The 18,619-nt window shown below is 38.9% G+C and overlaps 1 long non-coding RNA gene across 3 annotated transcripts in view; it reads left to right on the top strand.

Annotated features, from left to right (window-relative positions):
* Positions 1 to 1,612: 1,612 nt before the first annotated feature.
* Positions 1,613 to 18,619, top strand: part of LOC105871677 (uncharacterized) — a 46,521-nt gene continuing 29,514 nt past the window's right edge. Inside the window, exons 1-3 of one of the 3 annotated variants that reach the window (XR_012918195.1) lie at positions 1,615 to 11,752; positions 16,301 to 16,476; positions 17,113 to 17,176. This is a non-coding gene — a long non-coding RNA (uncharacterized LOC105871677). Of the gene's footprint in view, positions 16,477 to 17,112; positions 17,177 to 18,619 lie in introns of all 3 variants that reach the window. The other 2 variants (XR_012918193.1, XR_012918194.1) reach the window with 2 other exon arrangements.

Genomic DNA, 18,619 nt, shown 5'->3' with positions numbered 1-18,619 from the left:
ATAAATGCGAAGTACTTTGAAGAATGCCTGAGACGCAGCACTATGTTAGTATTAGCTATTGTCTTTATTAAGTTGCCATGTAAGAAAACTTGAAGAGGGCAGAGACAAGGTGCAAAATGCATCAGGTACCTCCCAGAATAATGGTTCTTCCTGAGGTAATTCACTGGGGGGGGGGGGGAGGCAAGTTTCTGTACTGTCCCCTTATCACTAGAAATTAATTTCAAATCAGACCTATCAGAGTGGCATTCCTAAGAGGTAATATTGTTATTTCTATGAACAAAGATTTCTCAAAAATGTCTTGAAGAGGATTTTGAACTAGTGTCTTCAGCTCTTGTCATCTAACATAGTTTTTCTGATTTTTGCTTGGGCAGGTGAATATTATGTTTCATGATAAAAATGGGTATTTTTTGCCGGGCGCTGTGGCTCACGCCTGTAATCCTAGCTCTTGGGAGGCCGAGGCGGGCGGATTGCTCAAGGTCAGGAGTTCAATACCAGCCTGAGCAAGAGCGAGACCCCGTCTCTACTATAAATAGAAATTAATTGGCCAACTGATATATATATAAAAAATTAGCCGGGCATGGTGGCGCATGCCTGTAGTCCCAGCTACTCGGGAGGCTGAGGCAGGAGGATCGCTTGAGCCCAGGAGTTTGAGGTTGCTGTGAGCTAGGCTGATGCCACGGCACTCACTCTAGCCTGGACAACAAAGTGAGACTCTGTCTCAAAAAAAAAAAAAAAAAAATGGGTATTTTTCCCTAAGGTCAGTTAGACTGCTTTCACATGTCCAAGGACACTGGCTGATGGGGAGGGAAAGTCTCAGAGACTGACCTGTGGAGCCCAAAGCGGGGCGTCCACTGCCTGTGTTGGGTTTGGCTTTCTCATGCCTCAAGAGTGGCCAGAATTGGCTCATAATTATTCCATGGTCCACATCAGGAACAAGGCTAGGTGTTAGTGGTTGCAGGTAGTAAAGAGTTGTGTAAAATTGTGTGTGTGTGTTTTTTTTTGTTGGTTTTTTTTTTTTTTTTTGAGGCAGAGTCTCACTTTGATGCCCAGGCTAGAGTGAGTACCGTGGCGTCAGCCTGGCTCACAGCAACCTCAATCTCCTGGGCTCAGCGATCCTACTGCCTCAGCCTCCCAAGTAGCTGGAACTACAGGCATACGCCACTATGCCCGGCTAATTTTTTGTATATATTTATTTTTAGTTGGTCAATTAATTTCTTTCTATTTTTGGTAGAGACGGGGTCTCGCTCAGGCTGGTTTCGAACTCCTGACCTTGAGCAATCCGCCCGCCTCGGCCTCCCAAAGTGCTAGGATTACAGGCGTGAGCCACCGCGCCCGGCCTGTGTGTGTGGTTTTTTTTTTAATAAATTTGCTTTATTTGAATGGGTTTCCAATTGTTGACTTTAGCAAACTCACTGAGCAACTGCATGCATGTTACTGAGCAGAAAGTTCTCCAAATTTTGAAGAATAGTTCCTCAATGGGATGATTTAATGTGTCTGTGCTCTCATTTGGAGCTCTTCCCTGTCATCCTGTGTAGTAGTTAGAATACCTAAGTCCTGATCTTATTTTATTTTGGTGGTTGTAGAAGTTCAGTGTGGAGGTGGTGGAGGGTGGGGAGTTGTGGGGCAGATGTGAAAGTGAAGGGTGAGACAGCAAATCAATTCAGGTAGAAAAGTGGTGGCTGTGGGAAGAAGGATGTAACCAGAGTGAGCAGTATTTGCCAGGGTGCACAGGACCTGAAGTATTCTGGCAGTGGAGAGAATCACAGCATAAATGGGCTGTAGTGAGAGGGACTGAGGTCTGAGAGTGCTGAATACTTTGCATTATTGTATCCTGTAGTCAGTGGTAAATTACAGGGCTTTTGAAAAGGGATGTGATAATACTATATAAGTAGATAGATGATAAATCATATGTAAGTATATATAAAAATATACAAAGTATATATGTCATTCATATGTATATATGTGGATAGATACATAGGCATACCTCAGAGATACTGTGGATTTGGTTCCAGACCACTACAATGAAGCAAATATCGCAATAAAGTGGTTCATACAAGTTTTTGGTTTCCCAGTGCATATAAAAGTTATGTTTACATTACACTATAGTTGTTTAAGTGTGTGATAACATTATATCTAAAAAACCAATATACATACCAATATACATACATAATTTAAAAATACTTTATCGCTAAAAAATGCTAACAATCATTTGAGCTTTCTGTGAGTTGGAATCTTTTTGCTGGTAGAGGATCTTGCCTTGATATTGATGTCTACTGACTGATCAGGGTGGTGTGTGCTGCGGGCTGGAGTGGCTGTGGCAATTTCTGTTTGATAGCATTTTACTCATGGTACTTCTTTTAAAATTAGAGTCAGTCCTCTCAATCCTTGTAACTATTTTATCAGCTAATTTCATGAATATTCTAAATCCTTTCTTGTCATTTCAACAGTGTTCACAACATCTTCACCAGGAGTAGATTCCTTCTCAAGAAACCACTTTCTCTGCTCATTCATAGCAAGCAACTCCTCATTTGTTCAAGTTCTATCATGAAATTGCAGCAAATCAGTCACATCTTTAGACACCACTTCTAATTCTAGTTTTCTTGCTATTTCCAACACATCTCCAGTTACTTGCTCCACTGAACCCCTTAAAATCATCCGTTTGGGTTGGAATCAACATCTTCCAATTCCTATTAATGTTGACATTTTGACCTCCTGTGAATCATGAATGTTCTTAATAGCATCTAGAATGGCGAATCCTTTCTACAAGGTTTTCAATTTAATTTGCCCAGATCAACTACAGGAATCACTATATATGGCAGCTATAGACTTAAAAATGTATTTCTTAAATAATAAGACTTGAAAGTTGAAATTACTCCTTGATCCATGGGCTGCAGAATGGATGTTGTGTTACTAGGCATGAAAACAATATTCACCTCCTTGTGTATCTCCATCAGAGCTCTTAGGTGACTAGGTGTATTGGCAATGAGCAGTAATGTTTTGGAAAAAAAATCATTCTTTCTGAATAGTGAGTCTGAACAGTGAGTTTAAAATATTCATTAAACCATGCTGTAAACAGATGTGCTGTCATCCAGGCATTGTTTTGTTTCTAGAGCACAGACAGAGTACATTTAGCATAATTCTTAAGGGCCCTAGGGTTTTCAGAATGGTAAATGACCATTGGCTTCAACTTAAAGTTACCAGCTGCATTAACCCCTACCAAAAGAGTCAGTGTCCTTTGAAGCTTTGGAGCCAGGCATTGACTTCTACTCTCCATCTATGGAAGTCCTGGATAGCATCTTCCAATATAAGGCTGTTTCTTCTACATTGAAAATCAATTGTTTGGTGTAGTTATCTTTATCAGTTATCCTAGCTAGATATTCTGGATAACTTGCCACAGGTTCTCATCAGCACTTGCTGCTTTACCTTGCACTTTTATGTTATGAAGATGACTTCTTTCCTTAAACCTTATGAACCAATCTCTGCTAGCTTCAAACTTATGCAGTTTCCTCACCTCTCTCAGCATTCACAGAATTGAAGAGTTAGGTCTTTGCTCTGGATTAGGCTTTGGGTTATAGGAATGTTGTGGCTGGTTCGATCTTCTGTCCAGATCACTAAAGCTTTTTCCATATTGGCAATAAGGCCATTTTGCTTTCTTATTATTTCTGTGCATTCACTGGAATCGCACTTTTAATTTCCTTCAAGAACTTTTAGTTTGCATTCTCAACTAGGTGATTGGTACAAGAGGCCTAGCCTTCAGCCTATCTTGACTTTCAACAGGCCTTCCTCACTAAGTTTAATCATTTCTACTTTTGATTTAAAGTGAGAGATGTGCTGCTCTTCCTTTCATTTGAACACTAAGAGGCCATTGCAGGGTTATTAATTGACCTAATTTTAATATTGTTGTGTCTCATGTTAATGTTGTTGTATCTCAAGAAATAAGGAGGCCTGAAGAAAGGAGAGAGGAGAACATCCAGTCGGCAGAGTAGTGAGAGCACACAAAACATTTATGGATTAAATTCATTGTCTTATATGGGGATAGTTTGTAGCACCCAAAATCAATTACAAAAGTAACACCAAAGATCACTGATCATAGATCACCATAACAGATACAATAATAATAAAAATTTGAAATATTGCAAGAATCACCAAAATGTGACACAGAGACATGAAGTGAGCACATGATGTTGGACCAACGGTGCTTGCTGATAGACTTGTTTGTTGCAGGGTTGCCAAAACCTTCAATTTGGAAAAACCTCAGTATCTGTGAAGTGCAATAAAGGGAAGCACAATAAAATGAAGTATGCCTGGATATAAATGCTAATTCTGGCAGCAGTTTTGATGCTGAACTATAGGGACTAAGCATGGAGAACTCTTGTGGCAATAGTGGTGAAAAATGAAGGTCTGGACTGAGGATGATGGTAGTGGGCATGGAGATGAGTGGCAGATTAGCTTTTCAGAGAGTTTGGTAACTTCAAGTGGAGAGAGAAGAGGAGTAGAGGATGACTCTGGAGCTTCTCACTTGAATGGATTTGTGTTTCCATTATGTCATGAACAAATAAGTGAGACTGTCAGGTGTGTGTGTGAAGTAGATAATAAGAATGAGGCATGTTAAGTTTGAGATGCTTGAAATGGTACATCCAGGCTAAAATATTTCATACATATTAATAGTATTCAGAGGACATTGGCTCAAAATTCTGAGCATACTTTAGAATGGGATTTGAAATATAAATAGAATCCAGTGCATTAGTACTTGGAATTCTTTGTACATAATTGGCTGCTCCCACAGCCAGGCTACAGAGGAATTAGAAGTAGGACACAGAAGGATGACTAGAATAATCAAAATTACAGGAATCAAAGGGAAGCTGCCCTATGAAAACAGTTTAGAGAATAGAACACCACAGGCTGTAAGGAAGGCTCAAAGAAGATGTAATTGTTGCCTATAAAATTACTAAGGGTAATAGTAAATGTTGATTTGTTCACCAAATCTTGCCTTATAGGAGAAGACACTCTTTGCAATTTGAGGAGGGTAAGTTTAAGGCAAATGAAAATGTAATTTTATATACTTTTTGCGTGAACTCCAAGAAGTCTTACAGGCTAGGAACCAAAATTGATTCCAAAAAGGTTTAAGAAAAATTGCAAACAATAAAAGCTATACATGTTAAGAAAATGTTAAGAAATCTGGAGCCCTTAAGTTAATGTTGCCATCAGAAGGATGATGAGGCTCACCTGTGACATGCCCCTTTGGGTTGCTGCTGGCATAGGGATCAGTCCTACAAAACAATTGGTGTGACCTATGGCAGTTGTTTGGAAAGTTACACGTCACTTAATTCAGTGATCTAGCTAGTCTCTTATATTTAAACCACAGTGAAAGGGTGCAAGCAGAATATAATAATTATTTCAATTTCTAGAGAATGTTATGGTGTGTGTTGGAGGTAAGGGGGAAAGTGAGGGGGAGGTTACAATAGCATCAGAATTAAATCCCAACCTGTCAAATACCTGTTTGCATAAGAAGCCGTCTGCCCTTCTCCCTCTGCACCCAGCTCTGCTTTTTGTCACTATAAGGTATAGGTAAGGCTGGAGAGTGATGTGGCAAGTGAGAGCAAGGACAGAGGAATAGGGAGGTAGCTTTGCGCACGCACCCCTGCAAAATGGTGCTAAGGATTGATGTTGGGATCGAAGGGATCAAGGAGAGGCAGAGCTACAGGGTTGCAGGCGTACTTTATTTTGGGCCCTGGCGCAGCTGATTTATGATTGGTTGTAGCTAGGAGGCATGCAAATCTGAGTGGTTCTGTGTGGAGATCATCTTGATGTCAGTGTCATGACTGCACGCTTATGTCAGTATTATAAACTTTGAAGGTCTTTGGACAGCTGTCGTAAATTGTGTATTTTAAAATTCATACCAAGCATATATATAAGGATCCATATGGAGTCATCATTTACATCTTCTAAGCCAAAGGCTCCAGGACAAGAAAAAGAAAACAAGTCAGTAGAGGGCATCAGTTACACAATTATACGATATTTCAAGCCCACTGAATTCAGGTATACAGGGCTGGGACACAGTGCCATCTTGTGGAAGTTATTGATATTCTTTTTATAATGAAATTCAATGAGAGTCTTGAAATTCTTGCTGAATTGTGGTATGGGAAATTACTATACCTTCTGAGGTCTCTGTAAATTCAGGAAGTAAATAGCAAACTGGGATTTGATAAATAACAGCACCCTGCATTTTGGGTCATCTGATGTGTTCCAGGTAATGTGCTATGCACTTTATATATGTTATCTTTTTTTTGTTTTTCAATTTAAAATTTAAGGGAGTACAAAAGTTTTTCTTACATGGATATTTTCCGTAATACTTAAGTCGGGGCTTTTAATGTGCCCATCACCAGAATAGTGTTCACTGTACCCAATAGGTAAGATTTACCCCTCACTCCCTCTCACCATCCCCTTTTCTTGGTTTCCAATGACCTTTACATCTCTTTCTGTCTGTGTGTGTCCTTTGTTTAGCTCCTAGTTATTAGAGACTACATGTGGTATTTGTTCTTCCATTCTTGAGATACTTCACTTAGGATAATGGCCTCCAGTTCTATCCAAGTTGCTGCAAATGATTTTATTTCATTCCTTTTTATGGCTGAGTAGTACTCCATGGTATATATTATATATGCCACATTTTCTTAATCCACTCATGAATTGATAGGCACTTGGGTTGGTTCCACATCTTTGCAATTGTAGATTGTGCTGTTATAAACATTCAAGTGCAGGTGTCTTTCTGATAAAATGACTTCTTTTTATCTTTCTATCTTCCTTAGAAAAACGTCTGTTCATGTTGTTTGCCTACTTTTAAATGGGGTGTTCATTTTTTTGTTGCTGATTTGAGTTCTTTGTAGATTCTGGATATTAGCCCTTTATTGGATGTATAATTTGTGAATATTTTCTCCCATTTTGTAGGCTATTTACTCTGTTGATTATTGCCTTTGCTGTGCAGAAGCTTTTAAATTTAACTTAAGCCCATGTATATATTTTTGTTGTTGCTATGTTTGTCTTTGGGGTCTTAGTCATAAATTATTTTCCTAGGCCAATGTCTAAGAGTTTTTTTTAAATGTTTTCTTCTAGAATTTTTATGATTTAATGCCTGACATTTAAGTCTTTTACCTATCTTGAATTAATTTTTGTATATGGTGAGAGAGGTGGGTCCTGTGTCATCCGTCTCTGCATGTGGCTATCCAGTTTTCCCAGCGTTATTAGTTGAAGGGCTTCCTTTCCCCAGTCTATGTTGTTGTCCACTTTGTTGAAGATCAGTTGGTTGTAGTTAGATGGCTTTATTTCCAGGTTCTCTATTCATTTCCATTGGTCTATGTCTCTACTTTTATAGCAGTATCATGCTGTTTGTGTTATATAATACCTTGTAGTATAACTTGAAGTCAGGTAATGTGATACCTCCAGATTTTTTCTTTTTTCTTAAGATTACTTTGGCTATTTGGGCTCTTTTTTTGGTTCCAAATGAGGTGTAGAATTATTTTTTCTAGATATGTGAAATATGACATTGGTATTTTGAAGGGGATTGCATTGAATCTGTCAATCACTTTGGGCATTTTAATGATGTTGAGTCTACTAATCCATGAGCATGGGATGTTTTTCCACTTGTTTGTGTCATTATGATTTTTTTTCTTCAGTGTTTTGTAGTTCTACCTTCAGAGATCATTCATATCCTCGGTTAAGTATATTCCTAGGTATATTATTTTCTTTATAGCTATTGTAAATGGTATCGTATCCTTGATTTGACTCTCAGCTTGACTGTGATTAGTATATAGAAATGCTAGTGATTTGTGTACATTGATTTTTTAACCTGAGACTTCGTTGAATGTATTTATCAATTCCAGGAGTCTTTTTAGGTTTTCTAGATAGAAGATCATTATCATCAATAAACAGGGATAGTTTGACCTTCTCTTTCCTGATTTAAATACCCTTCATTTCATTCTTTTACCTGATTGCTCTGGCTAGGACTTCCAGAACTATGTTGAATAGAAGTGGCGACCAGTGGGCACCCTTGTTTCATTCCAGTTCTTTCAGGTTTTCCTCATTAGTATGATGTTGGCTGTAGGTTTGTCATATTTGGCTTTTATTAACTTGAGATATGTTCCTTCTATGCCTAGTTTGTTGAGGGTTTTTGTCATCAATGGGTTCTGGATTTTAATGAATGCTTTTTCTGCAGTTATTTAGATGACCATATGGTCTTTGCTTTTGTTTCTGTTTACTTGGTGAATGATGTTTATTGATTTGCATATGTTAAACCATCCTTGCATCCCTGGAATGAAACCCACTTGATCATGGTAAATTATTATTTGATGCGCTGTTGAATTTAGTTTGCTGTTAGTTTGTTGAGCATTTTTGCATCTATGTTCATAAGGGATATTGGTCTGTAGTTTTCTTTTTTTATTGTATCCTTTCTTGGCTTTGGTATCAAGGTGATACTGGCTTCATAGAATGAATCAGGGAGTATTTCCTCCTTCTTGATGCTATGGAATAGTTTCTGTAGGATAGGTACCCGTTCTTCCTTGTAGGTCTGGTAGAATTTGGCAGAATCTGTTTGGTCTGGGGCTTTTTTTTTTTTTCTTTTTCGGAGGTTTTTTTTTTTTTTAATTTATTACTGCTTCAATCCTGCTGCTTGTTATTGGTCTGTTCAGCATTTCTATTTCTTCCAAAATGTCACAAACAGAATTCAGAATATGGATGGCAAATAAGATGAATGGGATTGAAGAGAAAGTTGAAAACCAACACAAGGAAGCCAAAAAAAATTTCAGGATATCAATGAAAAAAATGAGAAAGTCACTAAAGAGCTAGGCAACATAAGGACATAGCAGAACTTAAAGAAATGAAAGAGTCATTTAGGGAATTTCAAAATACAGCAGAAAGCTTCAACAACAGGCTAGACAAAGCAGAAGAAATAATCTCAGAGCTTAAAGATAAGGCTCTTAAACTAACCCATTCAGTCAAAGATGCAGAAAAAAGAATAAAAGAGAATGAACAATCACTCAGAGAAATATGGGACTATGTAAAGTGAACCAATGTACGAATTATGGGTGTCCATGACGGAGAAAAAAAGGAAAAAGCAAAAAGCATAGAAAACATATTCAAGGGAACTACTGAGGAAAACTTCCCTGTATCACCAGAAATTCAGATATCCAGATACAAGATGGTCATGGAACACTGGAAAGATTCATAGCAAATAGCACTTCTCCAAATCACATAGTCCTCAACTTGGCCAAAGTCAAAAGGAAGGAGAAAATTCTACACCAGCAAGATGAAAGCAACAACTAACCTACAAAAGAAAACCCATCAGGCTAACAGCAGACCACTCAGTGTAGACATTACACACCATAAGGAATTGGGGCCCCATCTTTAATCTTTTTGAAAAGAACAACTTCCAGCCAAGAATTTTGTATCCTGCAAAACTAAGTTTCATTAATCAGGGGGAAATAAAGACTTCTCTAGACAAGCAAACACTAAGGGAATTTGTCACTACTAGACCTGCCCTATAGGAAATACTCAGAACTGAATTATAAATGGAACAGCACAATAGATACCCACCAATGTAAAAGTATCTGAAAGTTAAAGGTCAAAGCTCTTATAAAACAATAGAACAAGAGGGAAAACAAAAAAACAGGGATTATCTAACATGATGAACAGAACAGTCTCCCACATATCTATACTAACACTGAATGTGAACAGTGCCCCACTTCAAAGACATAGACTGGCTGAATGGATTTAAAAAACACCCCAAGTATAAGCTATCTTTAAGAAACACATTCAACTCACAAGAACTCACACAGACTGAAGGTAAAGGGATGGAATAAAAATATTCCATGCAAATGGAAACCAAAGTAAGCAGGTGTGGCCATTCTCACTACAGATAAAATAGACTTTAAATCAACAATGGTTAAAAATAAAAAAAGACAAAGAGGGTCATTATATAATGGGTAAAGGGAGGGATTCATGAAGAATACATAACAATCCTAAATGTATATGCACCTAACACAGGATTCATAAAGCAAATCCTACTAAAGCAAAGATATAAAAAGTAGTATCATTACTGCCAGGGACTTCGACACCTCACTGACAGAGCTGAACATATCAGTGAAGCAGAAAATCAATAAAGAAACACTGGACTTAAATGAGACTCTAGAACAAATGGACTTAACAGACATTTACAAATTTACATTCTACTCCAAAACTACTGAATATACATTCTTCTCATTGGCACATGGAACATTCTTCAAGATTGATCATATCTCAGGCCACAAAACAAGTCTCAGCAAATTCATAAAAATTGAAATAATACCACTGTATCTTCTCAAACCACAGTAGAATAAAACTAGAAATCAACACCAAGAGAAACACTCAAATTTACACAAAGTCATGGAAATTAAACAACCTGCTGCTGAATGATCCTTTGATCAATAATGAAATTAAGATGGAAATCAAAAGATTCCTACAACTAAATGACAAAGGAGACACAAGCTATCAAAATATATGGGCACAGCAAAAGCAGTCCTCAGGGAAAATTCATAGCCTTAAATGCCTACATCAAAAAGACAGAAATGTCACAAATTAACAACCTAATGTCACATCTCAAGGAACTAGAAAAGGAGGAGTAAACCAAACCCCAAGCCAGCAGAATAAAAGAAATAATCAAGCTCGGAGCAGAACTAAATAAAATGGAAACAAACAAACAAAAATACAAAGGATCAATAAAACAAAAATAAGTTCCTTGAAAACATAAAATTGATAGACCATCAGCCTGATTAACCAGAAGTAGAAAGGACTCTAATAAGCTCAATCAGAAATGAAAGGGAGACATTACAACTGATATCACAGAAATACAAAATATCATCTGTGAATACTACAAAAACCTCTGTGCACAGAAACTAGAAGACATAGGGGAAATGGATAAATTCCTGGAAACACACAACCTTCCAAGCCTATATCAGGAAGAAACAGAAACCCTGAACAGACATTATCTTGTTTACTTCTCGTAACAATCCTGTAAGAGTTTCATGTCCAGTTTACAGTTGAGGAGAGGGAGACGCAGAGTGGGTTAGGAGCTTGCCTAATCAATATTGCCAGTTTGGGCTGCTACTTTGTGTTTCTGACAGCTGAATTGCATCCAGGGCTAAAGGCTAATGGTAGGCTGTTGCTTTTAGTGCTTTTTCAAATCCCTTATTATCCTCTGTATCCCTTATTCTCTTCCCCAATATCCAACAAAATATTTAGTGTCTACCTAGGCCTACCTCTACTCACTTTCTACTACTCATATGTTATGATGTGTGGCCTCAGGAATTTATTGTCAACAAATATTTATTGAGTACTTACTGTGTGACAAATATTGTTCTCTATGCTTGGCATATATCTATGAATAAAAAAAGACAAAAGGTCCTTGTCTTAGTAGAGCTTGCATTCCAGCAGGAGGAGACAGATAATAAACATAAATGGAAAGTGATAGATGTTACAGAAAAAAGAAAAACAATGTCATAGTATTAAATGAGGGAGTCCAAGTAGGTCTCATGGAAAAGATAACATTTAGTCAAAGACTTGAAGGAAGTGACAGAATAATCCAGATTGTCTAGGGGAGAGCATTCCAGGCAGAGGGTAAACCTGCTGCAAAGGCTCTGGACGGAGAACGCTTGGCATGCTTGGGGAACAGCAAGGAGTGGCTGAAGTGGAGTGAGCAAGGAGAAGAGAAAATGAAGTCAGAGAGGTAATGTGGGAGCCTGGGTTATTTCTAACATTGCAGGGTAGTAAAAGGATTCTGGATTTCACTCTGAGATGAGAGTCATTCATTGGAGGGTCATGGAGAAAAAGGGGGATAAGAACCAACATACATTTTGAAAGGTTCATCCCAGTTGCTGTGGGGCAAAAGTAGACACAGGAAGAAGCATTAGGGAGCTCTAGTGGCAATCCTAGCAAAGCATAGTGGTGGCTCAGCACAGAGTGACAGCAGAGGAAGTGGCAAAAAATAGTCTGTATATAATTTGAAAGTAAAGCCAACAGGCTACCTGATGTATTAGATGTAGGGTGTGAAATAAAAAGTTATAAATTAAGGTTTTTGGCTTGAGCAAATTGAAAGATGACTATGCCATTAATTGAAATGGGGGCAGTAGGGAGGTAACTGGAGATTTTGGGGAGGAAGATTAGAACTTCAGTTTGAGGCATGTAGGGTATGAAATGTCTTTGTAGACATCCAGGCTGAAATGTTGAGTAAAGAATAGGAAATATGAGCTTGGAGTTTGAGAGAGAGATGCATGAAATGGAGATATAAATTTGGGATTTGTTGGCAATATAAATGGTATTTAATGCTATGAGACTGGATGAGATCACCAATGAAGTGGGTATAGACAGAGAAGAGGACCAAGAACTCCAAAGTAAAATGTTGGGGAGAAGAAGAACAAACAAAAATATTTTGATGGCAAAACCACTGAGGGGTTTGCAGGGGACAATCAAGAGTTTTTTGTCTTGAAAACCAAGTGCAGAGTATATTTTGAGAGTGAGTGATCAACTGTGCTTATATAAAAATATGGTAAATCAAGCAAGACAAGAACTGAGAATTGACCATTGGATTTAACAATAAGGTCAATGGTGTCCATGGAAAGAACAGGCTTTTGTTGGAGTGGTGGGAATAAAAACCTATTTGGAGTGATTTAAGAGAGAATAAGAAGAGGAATTAGAGCAGCAAGTTCGGACAGATTTCTGGAAGTTCTGCTTCAAAAGGGAGCCAGGAAATAGGACAGACACTGCAAGGGGAACTGAAGACAAAAATGATGGCATGTTTGTATGAAACTGTAAGGAGTGGTAGTTGATGATGTGAGAGGGAAGAACTGCTGGGGCAATATCCTTGATTAAGTGGGAGGAGATGGGATCTTTTGCACAAATGGAAAGACTGGCTTTAGACAAGAGCAGGGTAGGTGATCTATAGTAACACAAGGGAAGGCAGAGTATACGGAAACATATTGGTAAGTGGGTGATGAGGTCATGAGATTCTTTGTAAGTTCTTTTCTGATTGCTTCAATTTTCTCAGGGAAGTTGGAGGCAAAGAATCAGCTGAGAGTGAGGATGGATGGGGGAAGTGATAACGGAGTGAGCAGAGAGAAGGTATGAGATAGCTTAGGACGTTGGGAGAGTAGATGAACTAGGGATGCTTAGTATAATTGCCTGGTAGCATTAAAAGCTCACTTGAGTATGGTGGCTATGAATTTAAAGTGAAACCAGCTAGCTTTGTTTTTGGAGTGTGTGTGTGTGTGTGTGTGTGCGCGTGTGCGCGTGCTTGTGTGTGTTTTTCAAACCATGCACAGTTACACAGGTGCAGACCACAGTAGGTAGAGAGTTGGATTTACCCAGAGTGGTTTTTATCAAATTGAAAAAAGGTGAGGAGAAAAGGAATATATGCATGGGTGTGATTATAATTTTGGCAATAAGTAGCTGAGGTAGAGTGAAGGGCAAGACCATTGGAAGAGTGAAGTCCAAGAAAATGAGAGGCAGGGTGAGAATGGATTACCTACAAGTATATGAAAAGAAGACAGGAGTAGCACTGGAAGGAGTGAAACAGGAGCTAAAATCATGGAGAAATAAGGGAGAATGAATTGGAGGTTGGTAGTTAAAAGCAACAATGTTGGGTAGTGTGTGCTATATAATCTGAAGCCATGAGGTTCAGAGCTAGGAGTTTTAGGAAGGAGGAAGGAATAATCTGAAAGTAAAATAAAAAAATAAGGATAACTAATCCACTTCAGGCTCAACAGTATGAGGGCCACAGGAGCCAAGTTGCCACCTTTTGTGAAGGCTGAAGGGGAAGCAGTGCTTTTAGAGAAAATCTGGTTTTGTGAGAGCAAGGTTATGAAATACATATCCAGAGGGTAGGTTGACAATATAAGGAATTTTGCTGAAGATACAGGGAATTTTGCAGGAGAGCTCAGCTGCAGGGGAGAGGCAGATTAGAAACGGCTGAAGACAGCCTGGGGGCACGCCAGCTTAGACCTTGCCAATTCTTGGGGCTTCTTCTTTTGCAACTTGCAGGTGCCATCAACATTGCTTTGTTTACCTTGGGAAACAATCACCTACCAAATGAAACACCATTTTCCTCTCAGGTGTATTACTGTGATTACAGTGGGATGATTCCCGGGAGGGGGTGGTGCTTAGGAAGCAGCTGTTTCCCAGCTGCCCGCATTTGCTTGGCACCACGGGCCTCGGCACCCTGTTGTGCCAGCGCCTGCTCATGCCCATCAGGAAATGCGGGGGTAAAAGGGCCCGAGGAGGGGGCTTAGAAAGTTAAATAATCTTTTCTGACACCGACTGGTATCAGTCAGCATTGAGGTTCGAATGACATTCAGGATCAGTCCCGGGTCTTCTGACCTAAGCAGACTAGCGCTAGCCTATGAGTCTTTGACCATAACGCTATTAGCGCGATAGGACAAACTGATTTTACCAATGCTGAGGTCAAGGGCAACTGCGGTCCCTCGTACTGCGGGGTCAAGGGAAACTGCGGTCCTCCTGTCCGAACTGGCTTAGAAAAGCTGCTCCTCCTGCCCAGGCTCAGTGGGCTCGCTGCTCACCGCTCCAGGATGGCCCTGCGCCCTCGTGCCGGCCCGGGTGACGTTTAGACCCTGGTCAGTGGGAACACTGTGGGCCTCCCAATCTTTCAGGCCCCAGGCAGCTTTTGTGTATGTAGCCAAGTATTTTTTGTCTTTAAAAGAAAAAAAACAGGCAGAAGGCACTGTCCGGCTGGCTCTAACGTCCTCTCCGTTGCCTCATTGCCTTCGAAAAGCACCCTCAGAGATGAGAACCAGGTGAGGAAAACATAGCCTTTAGGAGGCTGAAAGACTAATGTTTTTGTAATAGTGTAACAGGGAGCATCAAAACCGTACTTTGGTAGCAGCTGTTCTGATAGGCAGAACGCACTTCAGTGACTTCTCGGTTACTGTCTCGAGGATCCTTAAGACTCTTCGGCCTGCTGGGGTTCGCCGACGCTTTCTTTACTCTGTACCTGCTCACGGCTCATCTTCATGAGGTTCATGAAAGATGTGAAAGTACAGTAAAATTTGATTTGATCAAACACTGAGTATGGCAGTAGCAGTCTGTAGTCTTGGCTCAGCCAGTAGCCTGAAACCTAGTTTGATCTTCCTAATATGTTGGCAGTATTGTGATCCAGTAGTAACTTGCAGCGTTAAAAACAACAACTGGTCTATAAAGATGGTCCCCAACTTAGGATGTTTCAACCCTTATGAGTTTTTGACTTTACCATGGGTTCATCTGAGTATTAAATGTATTGTCAACTTAATGATATTTTCGACCTACAATGGGTTTATTGGGACATATCCCATCATAAGTGAAGGAGTGTCTGTGCTATGTTAGCGGAGGCGGCTAGTATAGCTCTTTAAATGGAGGGACATGCAGTGGTGTAGTGTTGTAAGCTCCAAGCGATTTATTCAGAAATAGACTGTAGTAATTGAAAAGGCCTACAAGAGCTTTTTTTTCTTCTTCAGCAATCTTAACTCTGTGAGTGAAGTTCACGGTTTTAAAATTGGCCGGGCACAGTGGCTCACGCCTATAATCCTAGCACTCTGGGAGGCCATGGTGGGTGGATCACTCAAGGTCAGAAGTTCAAAACCAGCCTGAGCAAGAGCGAGACCCCGTCCCTACCAAAAATAGAAAGAAGTTAATTGGCCAGTTAAAAATATATAGAAAAAAAAATTAGCTGGGTATGATGGCACATGCCTGTAGTCCCAGCTACTTGGGAGGCTGAGGCAGAAGGATTACTTAAGCCCAGGAGTTTGAGGTTGCTGTGAGCTAGGCTGATGCCACGGCACTCTAGCCCGGCCAACAAAGTGAGATTCTGTCTCAAAAATAAATAAACAAAATAAAATGGATTCACAGTTCGGAAGCTTTACTTCAGAATCTGAGGAAACTGGACTAAATAATTCAATATCAGTTTTCTGAGGATTTTTTTTATCATATTTAATTCTGAGTTATAAAACAGGTGTTGGCAATACAACAATTTTTTAAGCTATAAGATAAAAAACATTGAAGTATGTCAGGCTCCGAACCCATTAAAAGCATCGTTGCCTGTAACAGCAGGGGTTATTTCCTTACTTTCTTCTGGCTTTCGTCTTCTAAGATGTCTGTTGCAACACCCTTCGATGTATATACATGTGGTTCCCAAGGCTTACATTTATTTGCCAGTGGCACCCCATAAGAAAGGGATTGGAAGTTCTGTTCATTTTTTCCTACCTTTAGTTCTCTTTTTTCCATCTCTTAGATGTTCTGGGTTTTCCCAGCTGGAGACTGGGGAACTCTGGCTCCCCTCACTGCTACCCGTGGAAGGTCGCTGTGGAGCACTTCTGAATCCAAAGCCTTTCTGTTAGGAGCCAAGCAAAGCTAACAGAGCACGTCACTGTTCTGATACCAATAGCCTTTTCCTCAACCATCATCTAGGTAATTTAGATTCTTGCATTATCCCATTTGGAATGAAAAGTATGGTTTCTGATTGGCTGAAATGAGGTCTATTCCTTTCTTTGTCAGAAGTCAAAAATCACCATATTCTGGAATATTAGAATGTGTTGGGTAAAGTGCATAATAAGATTCTAGAACTCAAATAGCTGCTTCGGTACTAAAGTCAGTAACCGTTCTCCCTGGAAGGGCTAAACTTTTCCTTTATTATAGCACTACATTGTAATTGCTTACTTAACTGTTTTGTAAGCTACTTTTATCCTGTTACTTCTCTGGTGTTTCCAGTTACTAAGACATTTTTATGAGTTCAAGGATGTTTGATGCATAAACAAAGGAAGGAAAATATTTAAGGAATATTATGTTTATTAAAGGTATAATAGTTTGGTTCTTCTTGAGCCTGAGTTATGACCACCTATGAAGAATATTGTACTTTTTCAACTATTTATTAAATAGGGAGGGTGGAGGTGGGCATAGGGAGAGTTGGGGAAGGGTGCATTATGAAACATAAAAACACTATTAACAGTAAATACATATTAAAAAACCTTATCATAGTTTGATTTTGCTCTAGGCTGCTTCCTGCCTCCCAACTTGATTTCCCTCCCTGCTTTTTCTTGTCTACAGAATGTGAGGAAAGGAACACACACTTCTTTGTTGAGGGAGACTAAGGTTATCATTTCATTCTACTGTGAGTGGAGTTTTCCTTTCTCATCATTCATCAGGTCAACTTAAGCTTCAAACATCTAAACTGTGTATAACTGTGAAACACTGTGTATAAAAATAAGTGCATGTTTAAGACAAAGTGGAAAAGTACCAAACACTTAAAAAAGATGAATTTGGAGAAAACTTTTCCATTGATAACCTCTTTTTTTGTTTATGAGGTGGTATGAAATAATCTGGGAACATGTGTCTGTTAGGATGAGAATGCTATATGATTAGAATGCAATCCAATAAGAATATTGATTAAAAATCAAATGCCTGCACTGAAGGTGAAAGGAAGGGCAAAAGACTGCATGCTGTGCATTATTTTGCATCAACACAACTGCTTCCAGGTGTACAAGAGCTTCAACTGATACCTTGCTTTGGAGCTTTTGAACTTTCTTACTTACCAGTGATTCTAAGTGGTAGTCACCAAACCTGGGACACAAGTAAAAATGATGTAACAGGCCATATGAAATTTTTAACTGATTTTGCATTTTTTAGTGGAGAACTCAGTCCTTAAAAAAGATTTTTTTAAGGTTCAAAGAAAGAACATGATTAATGAGGGCTCTCCATCTTAGAATCTGGGGTTCCTGCCCATGTCTTCCATACACTTCTCCTTGCCAGGGCTTGCCTAGGTCGGATGTGAAGTAAGTGGAACCCAAATTCCTAACAAATGATTTTTGACTCTCCTGTCATGTAGTTTTATATCTTTAAGTGCTAAAGGGAGGCACATTCAGAAGTGATCTCATGTGAGAAAGGCTATTTTTAAGTTCTAATTTATGCCACGTAAATTTTCAAAAAAGAAAATTCTGAATTTAATCTCAAACCTTTGGGAAGGCTTCAGATCACATATTTAGCAGGAGGTACTATTATCACCTTAATCATAAACATTTTATTTGGACACATTTTTTGGATACTTGTTGAAAAATGATAGCTTAAATTATCAGAGTTGGAATTAACATTTGAGGACTGATGCATAAAAAAGGTCCCTTTTCCCTCAAACTCAGATGCTATTTTCCTGTACTTTACTGATATCATGAAGAGCCTTCCTTCTCAAACTGGCGACATTTCCTTGCTCTGTACTTTTATGGTGAAGGATAAGGGTTTTCTCCCCTGAATTTGCCAAATAGAATTTGTGACGTTTATGTGTTTCAGACCTACAGTTTATTCCATGATCTTACATATTTTATTTCCCATAAGAGTGTTTAGAAAAACAATAAAAATTGGAAAAACATTTTGGTATAATTATAATTGTGAATGGGATTCCTGGAGGAGAGTTGAAATTATTCGATCATCTGTGTTTTTTCTAGACATCCGGAATTTTTCTTCCTCTTTTCACTCTTAGAAATTTCAATTGAAGATAGATGATTATTCTACACCAAAGACCTTTTTAAATTGCAATGCTTTAAGAACTTTTTTATTAAGCTTC

Source organism: Microcebus murinus, chromosome 2 (assembly GCF_040939455.1).
Source record: "Microcebus murinus isolate Inina chromosome 2, M.murinus_Inina_mat1.0, whole genome shotgun sequence".
NCBI classification, from domain to species: Eukaryota; Metazoa; Chordata; class Mammalia; order Primates; family Cheirogaleidae; genus Microcebus; species Microcebus murinus.
Note: the sequence above shows the minus strand (reverse complement) of the source record. Positions and strands in the feature narration are given on the sequence as shown.